The sequence below is a fragment of the Macaca fascicularis genome, chromosome 3 (genome assembly GCF_037993035.2).
Source record: "Macaca fascicularis isolate 582-1 chromosome 3, T2T-MFA8v1.1".
Lineage (NCBI taxonomy): Eukaryota > Metazoa > Chordata > Mammalia > Primates > Cercopithecidae > Macaca > Macaca fascicularis.
Genome location: NC_088377.1, coordinates 171,957,786 through 171,982,702, shown reverse-complemented (window position 1 = coordinate 171,982,702; position 24,917 = coordinate 171,957,786). Strand labels below are relative to the sequence as shown.

Below are 24,917 nucleotides of genomic sequence, written 5' to 3'. Positions count from 1 at the left end.
GTCTCACTCTGTCACAAAGGCTGGAGTGCAGTGGTGCGATCTCAGCTCACTGCAAGCTCTGCCTCCCAGGTTCACGCCATTCTCCTGCCTCAGCCTCCCGAGTAGCTGGGATTACAGGCATACACCAGCATGCCCAGCTAATTTTTTGTATTTTTAGTAGAGATGGGGTTTCACCGTGTTAGCCAGGATGGTCTCAATCTTCTGACCTCGTGATCTGCCCACCTCGGCCTCCCAAAGAGCTGGGATTACAGGCGTGAGCCACTGTGCCCAGCCAATTATCTCAATCTTAAGATCACTAGTGCCCATAAAACGTAACCTAATCCTGGAAGTAAACTCCATCATACTGAAAGTCCTGGGGATTATTCAGTTCATGTACCCTCGAGAGGAAGGACATTTTGTGGGTCATCCTAGAATTCATCCTGCTGAAAGGACATTTCATAATGATAAAATAATCAGTTCATCTAGACACAGCAAAACTGAATGTATTTGCACCTCATAACAGAGCTTCAAGATATATGAAGCAAATACTAATAGAACTAAAAGAATTAGAGAAATTCACAATTATAGTTGGAGATCTCAGCCTTTCTCAGGAATTAATAGAACATATAGACAGAAAATTAGTTAAGATATAAAATACTTGAACAACACTATTAACCAAATTGACCTAATTGACCTTTGTAGAACATATTCCCAATTACTCTAGAATGCCTCTTTTTTTTTTCAAGTTCACATGGTACATTCACCACTACAAACTGTATGTTGGGCCACAGAACAAGTTTTGATAAATGTCAAAGGATGGAAATCATACAGAGTGTATTCTGTGACCACGAAGACATTAAAATAGAACTCATAAAACTCTTATTATAGCAATTCTGCATGGCATAGAGACACTCCAATTTTATTCTGTGGTATGATCAAATAAATATGAATTACTCACATAGGAGTAGAAGTCCCAAAGTGAGTGGTGGAGAGGATGGCTCTCTCTGAGACAAAGTCCAGAATACAGACAGAGTGAATAGCAAACGTGTAACGGTTTATAAGATTTAAAGAGGTTCCACCTAACATGAAATTTCAAAGAGGCAGCAAGAGGGCACATGTGCTTATTGGACCTGAGGGTGAGTGAGATTTATCAGGGTACTGCAGGAGGCAATAAACACAGGCAGGAACTAAGACTTGAAACTATCTAGCACTGAATCAAATGCCAACGAGAGTTCAAGTTTCTTTTGTATAATCTTCATAACACCATATAAAAGGAAATTAAACCACAAACTTATAAACAATTCAGGATCAAGGATAAAATCATGAGGACAATGAAAACATATTTTGAATTAAATGACAAGGAAAATACAATACTGCATATTAAAATTTCTGGGATGCAGCCAAGGTGGTGCTCATAGGGAAGCTTACACCTCATCCAGAGGAAGATCTGAAATCATTAACCTAAGCTTCCACCTTCAAAAACTGGAGAGAGAAGGGCAAATAAGCTCATAATCCATAAAAGTAAAAAAACAACAAAGAGCAGAAATTAACAAAGGAGAAAAGAAACAGATAATGAAAACAATAAACAAAGTAAAAAGATACTTCATTGAAAGCATCAAAAAACCCAACAAACCCTTAGCTAGATTGATTAAGGGATAAAGAACACATATCACTAATAACTGGAGTGAAGAATAGTTACCACAACAGATCCCACAGACATTAAAAGGATAATAAAATGACATTATAAGGCCAGGCACGGTGGCTCACGTCTATAATCCCAGCACTTTGGGAGGCTGAAGCAGGCAGATCACTTGAGGCCAGGAGTTCAAGACCAGCCTGGCCAACATAGAGAAACCCCATCTCTACTAAAAATACAAAAATTAGCTGGGTGTAGTGGCATGTGCCTGTAATCCCAGCTACTTGGGAGGCTGAGGTGGGAGAATTGCTTGAACCCAGGAGGCGGAGGTTGCAGTGAGCTGAGATCATGCCACTGCACTCCAGCCTGGTGACAGAGTGAGATGCTGTCTTAAAAAAAAAAAAAAAAGACATTATGAATAATTTTATGCTGGTAAATTTGAAAACCTAGATAAAATGGAGAAAGTCCTTGAAAAATACAACTTATAATAACTGATACCCCAAAAAAGCAAGTATTCACAACATGTATCAAACAAACGACTTGTATTCAGAATATATGTGGAACTCTTAAACCTCATGAATTAAAAAAACAAACTGCCCAATTAAAAATGGCCAAAGGATTTGAAGAGATCTTCACAAAATAGGATACATAGCCAACAAATACACAAAAAGATGTGCAATATCATAAGTCATCAGAGAAATGCAAACTGAAGCCACAATGATTTACTACTACGCACCCACTAGAATGACTACAATTTTTAAAAGTGAGAATACTGAGTGTTGGAGAAGATGTTGAGAAACTGCGGCTCTCATATATTGTGGATGGGAATATAAAAATAGTACAGCCACTTTAGAAAACAGTTTGGCAATTTCTTACAAAGTTAAATGTATACTTACCATATAACCCAACAGTTCTATTCCTATTTACACTAGAGAAATAAAAACATATGTCCACATAAAGACTTGTACATATATATTCATAGTAGCTTTATTAATAGCTAAAATCTGAAGTCAGCCCAATGGTTAATTAATAGGTAACAGATACACAGATTGTAGTATGTCCACACTTAGCAATAAAAAGTAACTAAGTACTAATACCTACAACATGGATAAGTCTTAAAAACAGTATGATGAACCATAATAACCATAGCATATGATTTCATATAAATGAAATTCTAGAAAATACAAGTCTAATCCACAGTGACATAAGCAGATCAGTGGTAGCCTAGGACCAGGGTAATGTATATTGCCTGGACCAGAGCCTAGGGGAACTTATAAGGATGACAGAATTGATTGTAGTTGTGGTTACATGGGTATATACATTTATCAATATTCATTGGACGGTATGCTTAAAATGGGTACAATTTAAGGGTGTAAATTCTCAATAAAGTCAAGTGTCAACAATCTTTCTATAAGAGAAACTCCGGACAAGAGAGAGGTTTCCCTGATTTCTAGTAAATATTCAAGGAAAAAATAATACCAAACTTACACAAATAGTTTCGGAAAACATTCATTTTATGAGACCAACAATACGGTGATACTGAAACCAAAAACATGACAAGAAAATAAAACTCCAGGCCAGTATCACTTACGAACATACATACATAAACATAGACAAAATATTAATAAATTGAATGTGGCAATAAATAAAACTGACCAAGTGGGATGATCCCAAAAATGGAAGATTGGCTTAACATTTTAAAGTCAATTGATGTAATTCAATACATCAATGAAATAAGAGAAAAAAACATAAATGAGGCAGACAATTTTGTAGATACTCTGAAAAGACCTTTTAAACAAGTCTCCCTCCAGGTGAATCTAGTTCAGTATAGGCTTATGATGAGCTTGACCCTACCTACTGATTTGCCCCACACCTAATCACAGCTTTTTTTTGAAAGAGCTGTGCACTCATCAACAAAATTCCTGCCTGTCATTGGCCTATGCCTGCATAATTGCATGTGAGGGTGAGAACAGGCATTCACAGGAAAACGTCACCATTGCTTCCTGACTACTTTGTTGAAACATTCCTTTCATCGAAAGGGTTTACATTGCTATGATGATCACACCGGATTCTGGGATTTGTTGTGTTTTATTTTCTCAGTAAGCAACATCTACATATTTGCCCCACAGGTGGAGAATGCTTACCTGGTGTTCCTCTCCTCCAAAAACTTAAGGAAAGCTAGGAAATATGCTTCCTGTCTTCAGCCTACCCAAAAGAATTCAAAGAAGGCTCTTGATCATGCCAAACCTTGCATTTAACAGTCACCCTGAATCATTAGAACCTCATCTTCCTAATCTCTAGGTAGCAAGACTTACCTGTTTGTCTCTTTCTGATCACTCACCTAAATCCTTGAAGTCGATGACTCTTTTCCCCTGAACCTCCAAAGCAGTTTCAGCCAAGATGCAGACACCAGGAAGACCATCACAGAGCATCTTCTTCAACCAGAGAAATCAGTACCACACATTCCAAGTCATATCTTGGCCCAAGGAGCCCAGAAAGGGATTGTCATGTGGCTGCTCTTACCAATGATAAATGGAAAATATCTGCAAGAGCCTGGAGGTGGGCCTTAATTCCTTTGCTAGCCAGAGCAGGTGGGAAGAGGATCTAGTGATTGCCTTATAGTAGCACAGGAAGTATCAGCTTGAACTAAGAACTCCCCTGAGACAAGAATCCAAGCGACACCTGAGACACTGATGCGGGAAACCTCTATGCATTTGTTGGGGAGCCATGCTCAGTCCTTTCAACTGTCATCCCTACGTCCACTCCTAATCCTAGACTGGCTCCCCAAGTTTTCTATTCTTGCAGTAGTTCCTGAGTCATCTGCTGCTGCTATCAATAACTAAGGTGGCCATAACATTCATCGTCCAAATTGGGACCCTTTTGAGAGTGCAAAGTGGATACTTTTAATTATTACACTGTGACAGCAGGTATAAATTGGGATTGTCCCAATTTATAGCAAGAATAGTAGACTAAGGAACTCAAAATCTTCTCCTCCATGAAAGCAATGGGAAAACTGGCAAAAATGGTCAGGATCAACCCTTTCAGAACTCTGGAAATTAACCAAAGGCTTACAGCATTCAGAGAGCATTTATTCAAGAAAAACACCTAAGGCCAGAAGAGCAGTGGCTCCAAGGCAGGAAGATTGCTTGAGGCCAGGAATTTGAGGCCATCCTGGGCAACACAGTAAGACCCTGTCTCTACAAAAAAAAGAAAAGATTAAAAATTAGCTGGGCATGGTGGTGCATGCCTGTAGTTCCAGCTACATGGGAGGCTGAGGTGGGAGGACGGCTTGGGCCCAGGAGTTCAAGGCTGCAGTGAGCTATAATTGCATCACTATACTCCAGACTGGTGGTAGAACAAGACCCCATCTCTTTAAAAAAAGAAAAACAGCTGAATCTCAGTAAAAACAATGAGTTTTGTGACAATTTAACTTCCCCATTCTCATGCTCAGCTTTCTAGCTCCACAGAAGCCTTGAAAACAAAGAGCCCACAATTGCAGTAAAAAGCAGCAGACTGGCCGGGCGCAGTGGCTCAAGCCTGTAATCCCAGCACTTTGGGAGGCCGAGACGGGCGGATCACGAGGTCAGGAGATCGAGATCATCCTGGCTAACCCAGTGAAACCCCATCTCTACTAAAAAAATACAAAAAACTAACCGGGCGAGGTGGCGGCGCCTGTAGTCCCAGCTACTCGGGAGGCTGAGGCAGGAGAACGGCGTAAACCCGGGAGGCGGAGCTTGCAGTGAGCTGAGATCTGGCCACTGCACTCCAGCCTGGGCGACAGAGCCAGACTCCGTCTCAAAAAAAAAAAAAGAAAAAAAAAAAAAAAAAAAAAACAGCAGCAGGCCGGCAGCCACCAGAGAGGGCAGAGTCCTGTGACCTCCCACCCCTTTGAAGGAGCTGGAGCTCCCTCAAAGCCTCATTCATAAGAAATTGTCATTATTTTACCTATCTGGTGTTTCCTGGGAACCCTACTTGCAAGGCTGGCTTTATTTGATTAGAGTTCATCAGTGCAAAAAAACCTTTTCCCTGGGATGTTTGTCAGAAACAATTAAAGGGAATTGTTTAACTTCATGGCTGCTTGAGTTCATGAATAACAGTCGGAGCAAATAATAGACCAACCAAAAAGCAAATAATAGACCAACCAAAAAGCTTAATAGAAAAATCTGGGAATGGAATGTCCACAGGAACTTTTAAAAAATCTGCATATTCCTTAAACTCTAGGAGTCTACATGCATACCTAGGGCATATTTGCACCCAGGGCCGTGCAAAGACCATAAGAGCTTACTTCTAGACTTGTACAGTGAAAACTATAGAACATTGTTGAATAAGTGAAAGAAGACCTAAATAAATGGGAAGATATATAGTTCATGGGTCGGAAGATTTATTATGGTTAAGATGGCAACACTGCAGATTGAGCTACAGAATCAATGCAATCCTTATCAAAATCCCAAATGCCTTTTTGGGTTTTTTTTGGGCACAAATTGACAAGCTGATTCTAAAATTCAAATGGAAATGGTAGGGGCACAGAAGAGCCCAACAACCTTGGAAAATAATAAAGTTGAAAGACTCACACTTCCACTTTCCAATTTCGAAACTTACTAAAGCTACAATACATGGGGAGTATGTTCCCAGCCCCCCAGTGGATACTGAAACATATATATAGAGAGACATACACATATATATGCACACACACACTATGTTTTTTTCTGTGCATGCAGACCTACGATAAAGTTTAATTTGTGAATTAGGTGAAATAAGCAATTAACAACAATAACCAATAAAATAGAACAATTATCACAATAAACTGTAATAAAAGTTATGTGAATGTGTGCTCTCATGCTCTCAAAATTTCCTAATATTTTAGACCACGGTTGACTGTGGGTAACTGAAACCATGAATGGAAAGTGAAACCTTGAATAAGGGAGGACTACTATATTCAAGACTGTATGATGCTGCCAGAAGGGTAGACATACAGATAAATGGAATAGACTTGAGAGTTCAGAAATAAACCCATACATTCATGGTCAACTGATTTTTGACAAGGGTGCCAAGACAATTCCGTAGGGAGAAAATAGTCCTTTCAACTAATGTTTCTGAGTCAAGCAGTTACCTCCATACAAAAGAAAGAAGTTGGGCTCCTACCTCATACTAAATACAAAAATTAACTCAAAGTGGATCAAAGACCTAACTGTAAGAGCTAAAACTATAAAACTCTTAGAATAAAATATAGGGGTAAATCTTTATAAATTTAGGTTAAGCATTGTTTCTTAGATATGACACAAGAAACAAAAGAAACCAAGCAAATATAGATAAAGTGGACTTCATCAAAATTAAAAACTCTTGTGCTTCAAAGGACATGATCCAGAAAGTGAGAAAATGACCCACAAAATGGGAGAAAATATTTGCAAATCACATATCTGATAAGAGTCTAGTGTCCAGAAAATATATAAGAATTATTTTAGCTTAACAATTAGAAAACAAGAATGAATTAATTTTAATGTTGGCAAAGGACTTGAATAAACATTTCTTCAAGGCTGGGCTCAGTGGCTTATGCTTATAACCCCAGCACTTTGGAAGGCTGAGAAGGCAAGATCACTTGAGCCCAGCAGTTTGAGACCAGCCTGGGCAACATAGCAGGACTCCATCTCTACAAAAAAATTTTTAATTAGCCAGGTGTAGTGGTATGTGCCTTTAGTTCCAGCTACTTGGGAGGCTGAGGTTAGAGAATTGCTTGAGCCTGAGAAGTGGAGGCTACAATGAGCCATGATCATGCCACTGCACTCCAACCTGGGCAACAGAGCAAGACCCTATCCAAAACAAAATAAAACAAACAAAAAATTTTTTCAAAGATATAAAAATGACCAACAAGTAACTGAAAAGATGCTCAACATCATTAGCCATCAGGTAAGGAAACCCAAAACCACAATAAGATACCACTTCATACACAGTAAGGTGGTTATTATTGTTTTTTGAGATGGAGTCTCACTCTGTCACCCAGGCTGGAGTGCAATGGTGCGATCTCAGCTCACCGCAACCTCTGCCTCCCAAGTTCAAGTGATTCTCCTGCCTCAGCCTCCCAAGTACCTGGGATTACAGGTATGCACCACTGGGTGCGGCTAAATTTTTTGTATTTTTAGTAGAAATGGGGTATCACCATGTTGGCCAGGCTGGCCTTGAACTCCTGACCTCAAGTGATCCAGCCACCTCTGCCTCCCAAAGTGCTGGGATTACAGGCATGAGCCACTGCACCTGGCCAGGATGGCGATTACTTTTTAAATGGACGATAGCAAGTGTTGGAGAGGATAGGAGAAATTGGAACCCTCATACATTGCTGGTGGAAATGTAAACTGGTGTAGCTGCTTTGGAAAATAGTTGGGCTTTTCTTTTTCTTTTCTTTTCTTTTTTTTTTTTTTTTGAGACAGGATCTCGCTCTGTCACCCAGGCCAGAGTGTGGTGGCATAGTCACAGCTCACTGCAGCTTCAATCTCCTGGGTTCAAGTGATTCTCCCACCTCGACCTCCTGGGTAGCTGGGACCACAGACATGCGCCACCACACCTGGCTAATTTTTTATATCTTTTATAGATATAGGGTCTTGCCATGTTACCCAGGGTTGTCTGGAACTCCTGGGCTCAAGAAATCCTCCTGCCTCAGCCTCCCAAAAGTGCTAGGATTACAGGCATGAGCCATCGTGCCCAGCCTTGCAGTTTGGCTTTTCCTCAGAAAGTTAAACATAAAGTTACCATGTGACAAAAATTCCACTCCTAGGCATATACCCAAGATAATTGAAAACATATGTTCACACAAAACCTGTAAATAGATGTTCATAGCAGCATTATTCAAAATAGTCAAAAGGTCAAACCCCTGGGCGCGGTGGCTCACGCCTGTAATCCCAGCACTTTGGGAGGTGGAGACGGGCAGATCACTTGAAGTCAGGAGTTCAAGACCAGCCTGACCAACATGGTGAAACCCTGTCTCTACTAAAAATACAAAATTAGCTGGGCATGGTGGCTGGTGCATGCCTGTAATCCCAGCTACTTGGGAGGCTGAGGCAGGAGTATCGCTTGAATCCAGGAGGCAGAGGTTGCAGTGAGCCAAGACTGCGCCATTGCACTACATTCTGGGCAACAAGAGCCAAACTCTATCTAAAAAAAAAAAAAAGAAGGTCTAATCAACCCAGTGTTCATCAGCTAATAAATGGATCAACAAAATTTGGTATATCCATACAATGGGATATTATTCAACCACAAAAAGGAATGAGGTAATCATACATACCATAACATGGATGAACTTTAAAAACATTATATTAAATGAAAGAAGCCAGCTACAAAAGGCCACATTATATTATATGTATATTATATATAATATATAAATTATATGACATATAATATATAAATTATATGATTCCATGTACATACACTGTCCATAATAGGTAAATCCATAGAGACAAAGTAAATTACTGCTTCCCGGGGTGGAGAAAGGGGACATGGAGTACTAATGTATATGTGGCTTCTTTTTGGGGTGATAAAAATAATTTAGAATTATATAGTGGAGATGGTGCCACAATCTTGCAAAATATGGTATGTAAATATATGGTATGTATGGGTGAGTTTATAGTATGTAAATTGTATCTCAATGAAAAAGGGAATATACAATTGCTAAGCCCCACATTAATATCTTTTTGCCTCTTTCTTTATGTTTATATGTAATGTTTTAACCAAATGACATATTACTAAATATACTCTTTGGAACCTTCAGTTGCCTTTCTATTTCTGTAAGTTTCCATTTCAACTAACCCTCAATCATATTCAAATTTCTCCATTTGCTTAAAAATTTTTCTTTACAGTTAGTTTGCCCTAATGGATGGCCAATCTAGGACCATGTTTTGCATCTTGTTTTGATGTCCCTTTAAACTCTTTGAACCTAGCACAGTACATTTTCCATGAGTTTGGCCTGCTGAAGAGGCCAGGTTAGTTACCCTGCAGAATGTCCTTCTGATTTTTCCAATTGCTTCTTCATGATGCCATTCAGCTTGTTCCTCCATCTCTTGTTTTCATATAAAAGTTATATATGAACTGTATATTTCAGTTCAATGCATTTTGCTAGAACATACCATAAATTGTATTACATGCTCCATCAAGTTACATCAGGGGACACATAATATCTAGCTGACTATCTGATATGGTTTGGCTGTGTCCTCACCCAAATCTCATCTTGAATTATAACTCCCACAATTCCCACATGCTGTGGAAGGGACCCAGTGGGAGGTCATTGAATCATGGGGGCGGATCTTTCCCATGCTGTTCTAGTGAAAGTGAGTAAGTCTCAAAAGATCTGATGGCTTTATAAGGTGGAGTTGCCCTGTACAAGCTTTCTGTCTCTTTGCCTGTTGCCGTCCATGTAAGATGTGATTTGTTCCTCCTTGCCTTCTGCCATGATTGTGAGACTTCCCCAGCCACGTGGAACTGTAAGTCCGTCAAACCTCTTTCTTTTGTAATTTGCCCAGTCTTGGGTACGTCTTTATCAGCAGCATGAAAATGGACTAATACACTATCCATTAGTAACACTAAGATTGAGTCCCCAGACATGAGGATGCTGACAGCCTGACCCCTTCATTATACGTTTTTTCCTCCTTGCCGCTGAGAAACTGTCTGGGATGTGTTTGTTTGGTACTATACAAGTATCTAGCTCCCCAACATTTTTTTTTAACATCAATTGAAGCTTTTTGCCTGAATCGGTCATTTTATTTGGGCTTCCAAAATTTTGCTTTTCTTATTTTATAATTCCTTCTGCATTTATTTGATGGCATTCTTCTGACAGAGTTTTTCCTCATCAACTGGGGACTATTTGCTTACCCTGAAATCAGTTCCTTCTAGAAAGGAAGAATAAATGCTTAATTTCCTCCAGTTAACTACAAATTTTCAGGGTTTTTTTCTTTTCTTAGAATAGGGTTCACCAACCCCATCTTCCTTCTCTCTACTTTCTACGGATCTTCCTTTCAACCTGAAAATGTATACAAGACCTCTCTCTAGTCCAGCAACAATCCATTTGACATTTCCTCTCAGTAAGTCCATTAACTTAGCTCCTAAACTTTTCCAGAACTCAAAGCAGCCAATCAAGATAAAGCACCCCAGAATAGCCACAGCACTACCAGAACATTGGTGGAGGCCTGAGGACCAACAGAAATTATCCAAGTATCCATCCCAACAGGACTAACTCAACCAGGGTAGAGGTTGGCCATCTCCTTCTCCTTCCTCCATTCCACTTGTGCCTGAGTCCTTGACAGGGTGAACCCCAGCCAGACTCATCTCAGCATCAGCTGTGTTCTCTGGAAGTGTTTTTTCCTAATCCCTGACCTTTGAAAATTATTGCTAAGGTGCATGAATGTATTAGCAGGGAACCACGGCACAGGAAGATGAGAACTGTATCATGATAAAGAAAATGTAGTACATATACACCCTGAATACTACACAGCCATAAAAAAAAAAGAATGAAATCTTGTCCTTTGCAGCAACATAGATGCAGCTGGGGGGCCGTTATCCTAAGCGAATTAACACAGAAACAGAAAATCAAATACTGCATGTCCCCACTTATAAGTGGGAGTTAAACAATGGGTACACACAGACATAAAGATGGAAACAATAGACACCAAGGACTCTAAAAGGAAGGAGGGAAGGAGGGGGCAATGTTTGAAAAACTATCTATTGGGTACTATGTTCACCATTTGGATGACAATTTCCATGGAAGCTCAAATCTCTACATCACACAATATATCAATATAACAAACCTGCACGTGTACCCCCTGCATCTTAAAAACAAAACACTGTATCATGAGCAGAGACCAGGCTTCTGAAGAAGAGGAAAAACCCTGCGGGAAGGTCCTGCCCATCAGCACTGACTGTGGGTCCAAAGCCCTTTACCTCTATGAGGAAGAGGTAAGCCCAAAGCAAGATGGGTTTATACCTGGAGGAGCTGTGGCTGACTTCTCATACTTTGTCCTCAGCCCACACTGGCTGGGTAAGGGTGCAAACAAAGAGGAGCAGGACCTTGCTAGCAGTCCTAGCAAGAGCTGGAAGAAGGAGCACCTCTGCAGACCCTGGGGTGTGTAAACTGACTGATATAGAAACCAGAACACCAGTGCAATCGTATACAAAGAGAACGCTCCTTGCCAAATGGACCAGATGTTCATGTTGACTGGTCAGCGCATTCTCTCCTGTTGGAAAATCTACATGGGAAGCCAAATTATAATCAGGAGGTTGTTTGTGAGCATGAAATCAGAACAAAGGGAGGGAATTGGATGAGCTCTGTGGCATCCATAGGGATATAGGGTGGACTGCATACTTGTGCCTAACGGTCAAAAAACAACTCTTTCCCTTGACAGGGCTGGAGACATCATGACAAATGTTTGTTCCTTGGCTCCACTTTTCAGCACTCCCTATAGACCACCCCCCTTCTGCTCGCATATTCTTTCTTCAGCTGTTAAGGCCATTGATTAGGTTACAGCTTTCTTTCACATTCCGTCATGCTTTGATTAGATTTCCAGGCACTGTTGCATCCTGTTTCTTAGGATGATATTTGCAGACATTTATTCACATCCATTGTGTGTGGATTTCACCAGTTTAACAATCAAAAGATACTATTTATCAGATTGGGAGATACTTCACCACTATGCCCTGTATACTGATTCACTAGACAGTAGAAAAAAAAAGATGGTGAATGACCGTATGCTAAAGGAGGAGGCTTCCTTGTCCTGGTCTTCCATGTCCCTTCACGAGCATTGTCCCATAATTATATTAATTTGACAACTATCGATTGAGTGCCTGCCATATGCCAGACACCATACGAGGTACTAGGAATATAAAGAATGAGACATGATATCCCTGCCTTCAAGGAGCTGATAGGCTAGTGAAGAAGGCAGACAAGAAAGTTGCCTATCACAATACAGCATGGCAGCCCACAGATGCATTTAAAAAGAGCACCTCCCAAAGTCTGGGATGAGGGTTGGTGGTAGCCCAGGAAGCCTTCCAGAAGGAGGTGATTTCCGTCTTTATCCTGAAGCACAGTAGAAGGTAACCAGATGAAGAGTGGGATAACTTATCAAACAGAAGGACAAGCAGGCACAAAGACTCGGGGCAGAGACAACACGGCACATTTGAAGAGCTGTCCTTAGAATGGCAAGAATTCTTGGTATGGTAAGAGACTGAGAGGAAACAATTGGCAGAGGACAGGATTTCAAAGGCCTCTTTGTGGAGGTTCACTGCAGGGTTCTAAAGCCTACTCTGAAATTAATATAGCCGTTATAGCTTTGGTTGTGTTCTGTCTGTTTTTATTGTAGTAAAACGTACATAACATGAAGTTTACCATTTTAAACATTTAGATCTGCAATTCAGTGGCATTAAGTACATTCATAATATTGCATAACCACCTATTTCCAAAACTTTAACTCTGTAACTTTAAAACAGAAACTCTGTAACTTTGTTTTTTGTCTTTGTTGTTGTTGTTGTTTCTAAGTTTTTGTTTTTTGAGAGGGAGCCTTGCTCTGTCGCCCAGGCTGGAGTGCAGTAGCACGATCTCGGCTCACTGCAACCTCTGCCTCCCAGGTTCAAGCGATTTTCTCGCCTCAGCCTCCCAAGTAGCTGGGATTACAGGCACCCACCACCTCGCCTGGCTAATTTTTGTATTTTCAGTAGAGACAGCGTTTCAGCGTGTTGCCAGGCTGGTCTCAAACTCCTGACCTCAGGTGATTCACCCGCCTCAGCCTCCCAAAGTGCTGGGATTACAGACATGAACCACCCCACCTGACTGAAACTCTGTAACTTTAAAGCAATAACTGCCCACTCTCCCCTCTGGTAACTTCTACTCTACTTTCTATCTTTGAATGACTGCCTATTCTAGATACCTCGCATAAGTAAAATCACACATTTTCCCTTTTCTGTTTGGCTTACGTCATGTAGCATGTTTTTAAGGTTCATGCATGTTATAGCATGTTTCAGAGCTTCATTCCTTTTTATGTCTGAATAATATTCATTATACATATATACTATATTTTGCTTATCCATTCATCAGTTGATAGACACTTGGGTTGGTTCTACCTTTAACTATTGTGAATAATGCTGCTATGAACATTGGTACACGAGTTTCTGTTTGAGTCTGTTTTCAATTATTTTGAGTATATACCATCGAGAAGTGAAATTGCTGGGTCAGCTAGTAATTCTATATTTAAGTTTCTGAGGAACCACCAAACTGTTTTCCATAGCAGCCCACCATTTTATATTCCCACCAGCAATGCACAAGGCTTCCAACTTCTCCACATTCTAACCAACCCTGGTTTTCTTTTTCTTTCTCTTTCTTTCTTTCTTTCTTTCTTTCTTTCTTTCTTTCTTTCTTTCTTTCTTTCTTTCTTTCTTTCTTTCTTTCTTTCTTTCTTCTCTTTCTTTCTTTCTCTTTCTTTCTTTCTCTCTTTCTCTCTCTTTCTTTTCTTTTCTTTTAAATAATAACCATCCTACTGGATATGAAGCGGTACTTCATTGTGGTTTTCATTTGCATTTCTTTTTTTCTTTTTATTTTTTTCTGAGACGGAGTCTCCCTCTTGTCGCCCAGGCTGGGGTGCAATGGAGGCTTACTGCAACCTCCGCCTCCCAGATTTAAGTGACTCTCCTGACTCAGCCTCACAAGTAGCAGGGATTACAGACACCCGCCACCACTCCAGGCCAATTTGTGTATTTTTAGTAGCAACGGGGTTTCGCCATGTTGGCCAGGCTGGTCTTGAACTCCTGACCTCAGGTGATCCACCCGCCTTGGCCTCCCAAAGTGCTGGGATTACAGGTGTGAGCCATTGTGCCCGGCCTCATTTGCATTTCTCGAATAACTGTGATGAATATCTTTTCATGTGCTTATCGGTCATATTTATATCTTCTGTGGAGACATGTCTATTCAAGTCCTTTGCTGATTTCTTATTTGGGTTTTGTTCTTGTTGAGTTTTAGAAGTTCTTTATATATTCTGGATATTAATCACTTATCAGATAAATGATTTGCAAATATTTTATCATATTCTGTGGGTTCTCTTTCCACTCTCTTGAAGGCGTTCTTCAAAGCATAAGCATTTTAAATTTTTATTATGTCCCATTCATCTATTTTTTTCTTTCTTGCCTGTGTTTCTGATGTCATATTTAAGAATTCATTGCAAAATTCAATGTCGTAAAGATTTCTCCTTATGTTTTCTAGTTTTAGTTCTTACATTTAGGTTTTTGATCCATTGTGAGTTAATTTTTTTTTTGAGATGGAGTCTCACTCTGTTGCCCAGGCTGGAGTGCAATGGTGTGATCTAGGCTCACTGTAACCTCTACCTCCCAGGTTCAAGAGATTATCCTGCCTCAGCCTCCTGAGTAGCTGGGATTACAGGCATGCGCCACACTCCTGGTTAATTTTTTTGTATTTTTAGTAGAGACAGGGTTTCACCATGTTGGTCAGGCTGGTCTCGTACTCCTGACCTCGTTATTGGCCTGCCTCGGCCTCCCAAAGTGCTGGGATTACAGGCGTGAGCCACTGTGCCCGCCCACGAGTTAATTTTTATACATGGTATAAGGTAGCATCCAACTTCATTCTTTTGCATGTGGATATCTAGTTTTCCCAGAACTGTTTGTTGAACAGAATGTCTTTTTCCCAGTCCAACTTTCTTTCCATTAGTGTTTTTGGTGGTAAGCTTTTTTCCACCTATTTACTTTTTTCCTCCCAGAGACAGGGTCTTGCTCTGTTGCCCAGGCTGGACTGCAGTGGTACAATCATACCTCACTGGAGCTTTGAACTCCTGCACTCAAGTGATTCTCCCACTTCAGCCTCTGGAGTAGCTAGAACTACAGGTGTGCACCACCACACCCAGCTGATTTTATTTATTTTTTTTTACTTTTATTTTCATAGAGATGAGGTCTTACTTTGTTGCCTAGGGTGGCTTGAACTCCTGGTCTTAAGCAGTCCTCCCTTCTTGACTTCCCAAAGTGCTGAGATTACAGGTATGAACTACCATGCCCGGCCTCTTCTATTTATTTTTAACCAATCTGTAATTTTTTTTTGAAAGTGTCTTTCTTATTTTATTTTGTTTTATTTTTTGTAGGCATGAGGTCTTGCTATGTTGCCTAGGCTGACTCTAACCTCTGGCCTCAAGTGATCCTCCTGCCTCAGCCTACCAACGTGCTGCGCTTATAGGCGTGAGTGACTGCACCTGGCCTAAAAGTATATTTCTTGTACATAGCATATAGTTGCTTTTTTGTCCAATCTGATAATTTTTGCCTTTTAATTGAGGTATTTATACCAGAGATCCACAAACTTTTTCTATAAAGGAACAGATAGTAAATATTTTAGGCTTTGTAAGTTTTCCAGTCTCTATTTTAACTTCTTAACTCTGTCACTGTAGTGAAAGAGGAAGCCATAGACATCCTCAAATTAATGAGTGTGACTGTGTTCCAATAAAACTTTTCATTTTCTTTCTTTCTTTCTTTCTTTCTCTGTCTCTCTCTCTCTCTCTCTCTCTCTCTTCTTTTTTTTGAGATGCAGTTTTAGTCTGTCACCCAGGCTGGAGCACAGTGATATGATCTCGGCTCACTGCAGCCTTGACCTTCTGGGCTCAAGCAGATACTCCCACCTCAGCCTCCCAAGTAGTTGGCGCTACAAGTATACGCCACCACACTTGCTTAATTTAAAATTTTTTTCTGTAAAGACAAGGTCTCCCTATGTTGCTCAGGAGGATCTCGAACTTCTGGGCTGCCTTGAACTCCCAAGATGCTGGGATTACAGGCACAACCACAGCTGGCCAATAAAACTTTTCTTGTACAAACAGGTAGCAGGCTAGATTTTAGCTGAGGGCCATACTGTATCTACCCCTGGTTTAGACCATTTATATTTATTTTAATTAGTGATATGGTTGGGTCTTGCTATTCATTTTCTATTTGTCCCATTTAAACTCTTTTTTATTTTGGCTCTACCTTCTTTAGAATAACAGTATTTTTTAATTAATCTTTTTAATCCACTATTGGCTTATTCATTATGCCTTTTTTTTTTTAAGACAGAGTCTTGCTCTGTTGCTCAGGCTGGAGTTCAGTGGCGTGACCTCAGCTTACTGCAACCTCCACCTCCTGGGTTCAAGTGATTCTCCTGCCTCAGCCTCCTGAGTAGCTGGGACTATAGGGGCCCACCACCACATCTGGCTAATTTTTTATATTTTTAGTAGAGACGGGGTTTTACCATGTTGGCCAGGCTGGTCTTGAGCTCCTGACCTCAAGTGATCTACCCACCTCTGCCTCCCAAAGTGCAGGGATTACAGGCATAAGCCACCCTGCCCGGCCAAAGTATGCCTCTTTTTAAAGAACTGGTTGCTCTAGGGTTTATAATATGTATACTGAACTTATTAGAGTCTACCTTGAAATAAATACTACTTCATGTATAGCCGAAGAATGTCCCAACAGTACACTGCCAATTCCTCTCCCAACCTTTGTGTTATTGTAGTCATGTATTTTAATTCTATGTGCTATAAATCCCATAATACATTTACTAAGTACTATTCTACTTAGTAAATTTTCTTTTAAAGAGAATAAAAACTTAATTGTCTTTTAAATTTATACTACTTTTTATTATTTTCATTACTCTTCATTTCTTTGTTTTTTGTTTTGTTTTGTTTTTTGAGACGGAGTCTTGCTTGGTCACCCAGGCTGGAGTGCAGTAGCGCAATCTCAGCTCACTGCAACCTCCACCTCCCAGATTCAAGCAATTCTCCTGTCTCAGTCTCCAGAGTAGCTGAGATTACAGGCATGCAGCACCACACCTGGCTAATTTTTTAATTTTTAGTAGAGATGGGCTTTCACCATGTTGGCCAGGCTGGTCTTGAACTCCTGACCTCAGGCGATCTGCCTGCCTTGGCCTTGCAGATTGCTGGAATTACAGGCATGAGCCACTGTGCCCAAGCCATTTCTTCACGTATACCAAAATTTCCACTAGTATCATACTCTTTCCGCCAAAGAACTTCCTTTGTTTTTGTTTTGTTTTGTTTTTGAGACAGGGTCTCATTCTGCTGCTGAGGCTGGAGTGCAGTGGCTCGATCTCGGCTCACTGCAACATACACCTCTGGGGCTCAAGCAATCCTCCCACCTCTCAGCCTCCCAAGTAGCTGAGACTACAGGTGCATGCCACCCCACCTTATTAATTTTTGTAATTTTTTTGTAGAGATAGGGTTTCACCATGTTGCCCAGTCTAAGAACTTCCTTTAACATTTTGTGTAATACAAGTCTATTGGCAATGAATTCTCTAATTTTTATTTTAAAAATTTATTTCATCCTCATTTTTAAAAGACATTTGCCTTGGGTATAGAATTAAAGGTTGACTCTTTTTCTTCTTTCTGCACTTAAACATGTCCCTCCATTGTTTTATGTTTTGTACAACTATGGTCAAGAAGTTCGCTGTAATTTTATCTTTGTTCTTCTGTATATACTTTTTTTCTCTGGCTGCCATTGAGATTTTTTCTGTATCTTGGGTTTTTGTCATTGTGACTATAATGAGTATATAGATAAATTTTATTTTGATTTTGTTCAGTTCAATTGTATTTATGCTGTTGAGTTTCTTGGATCTGTAGTTCTTTATCATTCATCAATTTTAGAAAATTCTTGGCCATTACATCTTTAAATATTTCCTCTTCCCTATTGTCTCTCTATCCTCTCCTTCATATTGCTCTCCAGTTTTTAAATGATGAGTTCTGTACCTTCCTTCTCAACTTTTTCCTCTTTGAGTTTCCTTTGTGATCATTTCTATCATACTATCTTCAAGTTCATTGATTTCTTCATCAGCTATGTCCAGCCTGCTGATGATCCTATTACAAGGATTCTTCATTTTTGATGTTGTGTTTTTTTATTTCTCACATTTTCTTTTTTTATAGTTTCTATCTATTCTCCAAATTACCTATATGTTCCTATGTATCTTCTATTCTGCTAGATCTTTTAATATATTAGTGATAGTTATTTTAAAATCCCTGTCTTATGTATCCTTATTCCTGAACCTGGTTCTGTTGAGCCTGGTCCTATTGATTGTTTTATCTCTTGACAATAAGCTTTCTCTCTCTCTCTCTCTCTCTCTCTCTCTGTGTGTGTGTGTGTGTGTGTGTCTTGTTTTTATTTTCTTTTTTTGTACTATAATTTGTTATTGAATGCTGGACATCATGTATACAAGCCATGAGAGATGAGGTAAATATTTATACCTGGAAATGGCCATGCTCTTTCTTTTGTTAAGTTAGTATTGTAGAGGGTTGAGTTAATCTAGTTAGCAGTTGAGCTGGTTTGAGTTATGTTTTTGCTATCACTAACCTCAGTGCACCAGAAAGTGCCACTGTCTTGTGCTTAGTGTGGTGAATGGAGGGTTTCTCTCAGTATTCCTGTTCTGTCATCAGCTTTCAGCAGTACCTGCATACCTGTACTGTTGAGCAGGGATTTCTCTCCATAGTATTGCCTCCCCTTCAGCAATAGACTGTTGTTGCTTGCTATTTGTTACTAGGGTTGTTGCTCAGCCAGGTGGTGATTCTTGATTCTCCAAGTCCAGTCTTAGTCTTAGGCAAGGCCTATGCACCTGGGCTTGGGGGATGGGACCTCCTCAAATTCCTGTCCTCCTCCCCTCACCTGCCCCACGGTAGCCAAACTCTGCCGTGTATCTTCGGTGGGCTTGGGCAGAAGACTTTTACCTGTATCTCTCCCATGGGTAGTCTATCTCTACTTTATATTGGTTCAGGTTCTTGGACCCAAGAGGTTTTTGTGACCCTCCCAAACACACCCTAGAAGCAAATAGCTTTTACTTCTGCCCTCCCACTGAAGCATTAGATATTTACTGATATCATGAGAGCACAAAGGATGAATTCTTTTCCTTTCCCAGATGTACACATGTTTATCTTCTACCCCTCCCCTGGTCATCCTGGTAGTCTGCTGCCCCTCCCCTAAAGCCCTTTAATAGAAGAAGGGTCATAGAATATGGGTGGTGGTTTGTGACTGTCTTCAGAAGCAGCAGCAAGTCATGTCCTGCAAATGTACACCACCAAGGAGGACTCTCTCTGGTCTCCTATCTTGCCCCCATCTTTCTTTTGAGCACTCAGTGGATACTGTTGGAGTAGACATTGCAACAAGTAAACATACATTCCCCTTGTGTCTGGGGCTCTGTATTAGGGTTCTCCAGAGGAACAGAAACAATAGGGTAAGTGCATGCATGCGTGTGTGTATGTGTGTGAGTGTGTATGTGTATGCAGAGAGAGGAAAATTTATTTCAAAGAATTGGTTCATTGGCTCACACAATTACGGAGGCTGACAAGTCCAAAATCTGCAGGGTAGGTAGCCTGGCAGGCTGGAGACCCAGGGAAGGGTTCAAAGGCGGTCTGCTGGCAGAATTCCCTCTTCCTTGGAGGAGATCAGTCTCTTTTCTCCTGAGGCCTTCTACTGATTTCATAAGGCTCACCCACAGATAGAGGGTAATCTGCTCAGAATCAACTGAGGTAAATGTTATCTCGTCTTTTAAAATACCTTCACAGAAATATCTAGAATAGTGTTTGATCAGATACATGGGTACCACAGCCTAGTCAAGCTGACACATAAAATTAGCTGTCACAGGCTCCCAGTTATTCTAAACTGGTCTGCTAGCCCAAACTCAGCCTTTAGGATTAGTGAAAATTTGAGCTGATTTCTTCTTTCCCACTTCTATGATGGTTACCTTTTCCCCTAGTGCTCTGCCAAATGTGAAACTGTTTGCGTATCTCTTCTATTCTCAGTGGGGCTTGTTACTTTTGGAATTAGGTTATGTGGTTGCTTTGTGACCTCAACTCTCTGAAGAATACAAGATAACTTATGATTTTGGCTGGGTACAGTGGCTCAGGCCTCTAATCTCAGCACTTTGGGAGGTCGAGACGGGTGGCTCACCTGAGGTCAGGAGTTTGAGACCGGCCTGGCCAACTTGGCAAAACCCAATCTCTACTAAAAATACAAAAATTAGCCAGGCATGGCGGTGGGCACCTATAATCCCAGCTACTGGAGAGACTGAGGCAGAAGAATCACTTGAACCTGGGAGGCAGAGATTGCAGTAAGCCAAGATCACGCCACTGCACTCTCCAGCCTGGGTGACAGAGCGAGACTCTGTTTCAAAAAAAAAAAAGGGAACTTATGATTTTGTAGGCTATTCATTTTTCTTATTTTAGGATGGGAGAGATGTTCCCTTGCAACTGTTTACATCCTAAATCAAAGCAGAACTCCAATAATGTGGTTTTCGTTTTGTTTTTACTATGGCTATGATGTGGATTCTTTAAGAACCAGGAAGGACAGGAATTACATTTGCAGCATCTAGCATAGGGATTACAAGTTAATGGCCCATAGGTTTCACATGAAAACCTAGGTTTCTAGATTATTTTGAGAAATGTGAATATCTGACACAGTTAATCCACATTTACTGGCCTTTTCATAGGGCACAGGCTCGCCAGTTGTGCATTGTGCCAGAGCGAGACGGGTACCTCTCAACACTGACTCCTCCTTCATCCCCTTGGGACAGACCGTTCTGAGACCCAGGTCAGCTCAAGAGCCCCCTTGGAAGTAAGTCTGTGGCAGAGCATTGTTCTATGCAGATCCCGTGCCAGAAACCAAATCGTGGCATGTGACGACCAAATGCGCTGGGTTTGCTCACAGATGGCAAAGGAGGTCTTAGATCTCTCTGGAAGGGCCATCATGCATCTCTTCTGCCACAGCTAGGAGTTCCATGTGGCCCACAGAGGTGGCTCCAGAACTGCATAGACGAGAATGCCAGCCCCATCAGGTAAGCAACCAGAATGCCAATTTCCTCATTTCATCAGAAAGTAACATAGCCTGTGATCGTCCCAAAGAAATTCTGGGAAGTAGGTATTATTCCTCTGCAAGGGGCCATAGGAATGGTTGAGCCCTTTGGGCTCAGGCCAAGTACTTCAACTCTAGCCTAAGCTGGAGGCAGGCAAGGGCCAGGCCTCCACTCAAAGGCTGGTATGTCCCTCTCTTGGACACATTCTGCTACTAGGTGGAATGAAATCAAATTGCTACCACAATTGCAGGGACTTCATTGCAGAGTAGGACCCGCAGATCTGTGGGTTCACTGCCTCAGGTGTAGTTCCATTTCTGGAGACCAGGGGAAGGACCCCGGGCCTGGACTGGATTAGGGAGAATTGTTCCAGAAGCATCTGGAAGTGCACGTCATTTAGGGAATGAGGGTAAATGAAGCCAAGGGAAGTAGCCAAGGCCCACATCAGAGAAGTAACATCATGAGACAGGTCTGAGGGGAGGCTGCTTGGCTGCAGTTAGGAAATCAGGCTTGAGAGCCGAGGGTGGGAGAGGAGAGTTCTTTGGGGGCTGTGAGGTTGGAGGAGAGGGATTCAGGATGGGAGAAAGTCCAGAGAGCTTTAAGTTCAGGAGAGGGCCAGCCTGCTGGACCCCAAAATGCCCATTTAGTTCCAGGGGAAGGGAAATGATCACCTAAAACACAAAATAGCCCTAAACCAACCGCACTTAGCTATCTAGAGCTTCCACCAGCTCTGCAGAGAATAAAAGCTTTTTGGAACACATAGAGGGTTAAAAAGAAGACATCAAACAAATGGAAGTTCGCAAGAGCACTTCTAACTTTGAGAAAAATAAGATTAATCAGTGGAAGTAGGAACTTTTAAAGAAAAGAATCAGAATTTCTTCTCTTACAGACAAAGCTTGAACCTCTTAGCAATCACGACTTTGATTGCAAGACTCTTACTAAAGTGCCTGGAGAGTCTTTTACTGCCAAGGACTGCAGCACTTCAGATAGAGGAATTACTCAGAACTCAGCTTCAGTCTAAATCAGCCCACACAAAAGCCATAGACAGTTCGCAGGCTAAAGTTTTTTGTTTCTTAGAGTGAGAATGTAATTTTTAAATTATAAAATTAATTCACAGTCAATGAAGAAAATTTGTGAAACACACAAAAGTATAAAGAATAAAACAAATATCTGCATTCCATAATCCAAAGATGGTTTATATTTTTGATTTTTTTTCAATTTTTCTCTGCAGATACCTGTATTTTTCTCCATGCAAATCAGGATTATATTAAATAAAAAGTTGTTTCTTGCTCTTTTCATTTACTGTATCAGGAACAGTTCTCCACTGCCTTAAGTATGCCTTGAAACATACTTTTAAATGATTCCATAAGATTACTTTTTATAGATATGTCAGCATTTATTTTAATCATTTTTAAATTGATGATCAATTAGATTGTTTCAATTTTTATCATTTTAAATATACTTCCAGTAAACATCTATGGATGTAATGTCTATACATTCGTCCAATTATTTCCTTAGGAGGAATTCTTAGCATATTAAGATTTGAGGACTTCTCAATACCTACTCTCAAATTATTCTTCAAAATTGTCATGCTCCTTTATATTCACACTAACAATATGTGATCATGTTGTTTCATGAATCATTAGCCAGCACTAAGCATTATCACTAAATAAAAAATAAGAAAAAAAATTTTGTACATTTGATAGTTGAAAAATGGGGTCTAGCTATTTTGCTCTGTGTTTTTTATATGTTTATTGGATGTTTTTCTTTTATCAATTATCATTTTGTACCATTTGCCTATTTTTTACAAATAGAGACAGGGTCTCACTGTGTTGCCCAGGCTGGTCTTGAATTTCTGGGCTCAAGTAATCCTCCCGCCTTGGTGTCTCAAAGTGCTGGGATTGCAGGCATGAGCCACTGCAACCACCATTTGCCTATTTTTTCAAAGTAAGCACTTGGCGTTCATTTTGATCCAGTTTTGGCGTAGCAGGATCCAAAAGGAATCCTAAAGAGAAATTCATGATATTAAAAATCTTTTGGTTTATAGCTTTAAGCTTTCCAAGGATTCCATTGAAGCCAAATGTGAAGGAAAGGGGTGACTCTTTTAAAGCAGAGTCTCCTTGGACCTCCCCCCTACAAAACCAGAATCAGAATTGAGGGGTTGGGGAGGGAACATGTATTTAAATTACCCCACCCAGACACACTGTCAGTTGGATTCAAGAACCAGCTGGATTCTGTAATCTCTGTATAATGCTTCCTGTGCAGTCCAAATGTGACAACCACAATGACTAGTGAGGCAAGTAAACCAGATGTTCCCATACCCTCTGGAACAAAAGAGAGACAACCATACAAAAGAAGTGAGCCAAAACACTGAAGAATGGAAGTTGAATGGACTGGTGGACCTTCTTGTACTTTCTGCTGTTTGGGCTTTTTGACTGTTGTTCTTTAACTTGATTAATGCATTATCGCCTATCTACTCAGTTCCTCAAGTTAGAGAAACTATAGCCATCTTTGATGAATTTCTATTTCTCATACCCCTTATCTCTTCTCGTGTATGCTATTGATTTTACCTACAAATGTCTTTAAATCTCTCCTTTTCTCTCTTTCTCACCACCTCTGAGTGTAGTCCCTCATCATCTCCCTCTCTCCTTTCCCCTGTTATTCTACCCATAATCTCCATGGTTACCCACAAGGTGCACCAGGTAAGCATACATTCTAAATAGTAATGAATCTAGAAGTTTCTGCTTGCTATGCAAAAGCTTCTAGATTAACATACTTCCCTCTGCCTCCTTCCAAGTTTTTTGCAGCCTTCAAACCCTTCCTTAGTAGAGGAGTGAGACTGAGAATTTTAGAGGGGTTAAAGAACTGGCAAACACTATGGAAATTAAGACAAAACTTAGTAAACATGAAAGAGTGACTCAAGTACAAGAAGCAGCTGTGGCCAGAATTCAAGATTCTGGTCAAGCAACACTGAGTGGCAACATGATCCAAGGTGTAGCCCTAAGGTTGGGTTGCTGAAGTGCCTAAGAGGACAAGGGCATGTGAGGCCATGCTGCTGAATGGGACATCTCACAGACCCTGAAGTAGCTCAGAAGTGTGCTATTATTCACTAACAGAGAACTGGTGAGTATGAACTGCTCAGAGTAACCTTTCTCCATTCCTGGAAAAACAAGTTAGAGCAAAGGACAAAGGGTTACTGTGTTGTTCCTTCCATGTAAAAGGAAATAATAATTTTAATGGATTTGGTGGGACATTTAGAAGCCAAGTCAAACTGTGTGTGTAATTGTTTTGTAAAGGTGCTAGGACTTCATTTTCAGATCCGGAATGGGAACAGGTGGTGGCTGGTGGCAGGAGTCACAATGGTTTCCATGACGACGGGATTGGGTCCTAGTCATCCTCCCATCCTCCACAAAACCTACTGCAGCTTTTCTCATAAGGTGCTTATTAAGTATTTGTTAAATGAACGATGAACCA

At 40.6% G+C, this 24,917-nt stretch overlaps 1 protein-coding gene across 1 annotated transcript in view; it reads left to right on the top strand.

Moving 5' to 3' along the window:
- Positions 1–24,395: 24,395 nt before the first annotated feature.
- The window catches only part of CEP41 (centrosomal protein 41), a 52,936-nt gene continuing 52,414 nt past the window's right edge, over positions 24,396–24,917 (top strand). The window contains exon 1 of the mRNA XM_005550777.5: positions 24,396–24,566. The gene's annotated coding sequence lies outside the window, so the exon portion shown is untranslated. The remainder of the gene's footprint in view (positions 24,567–24,917) is intronic.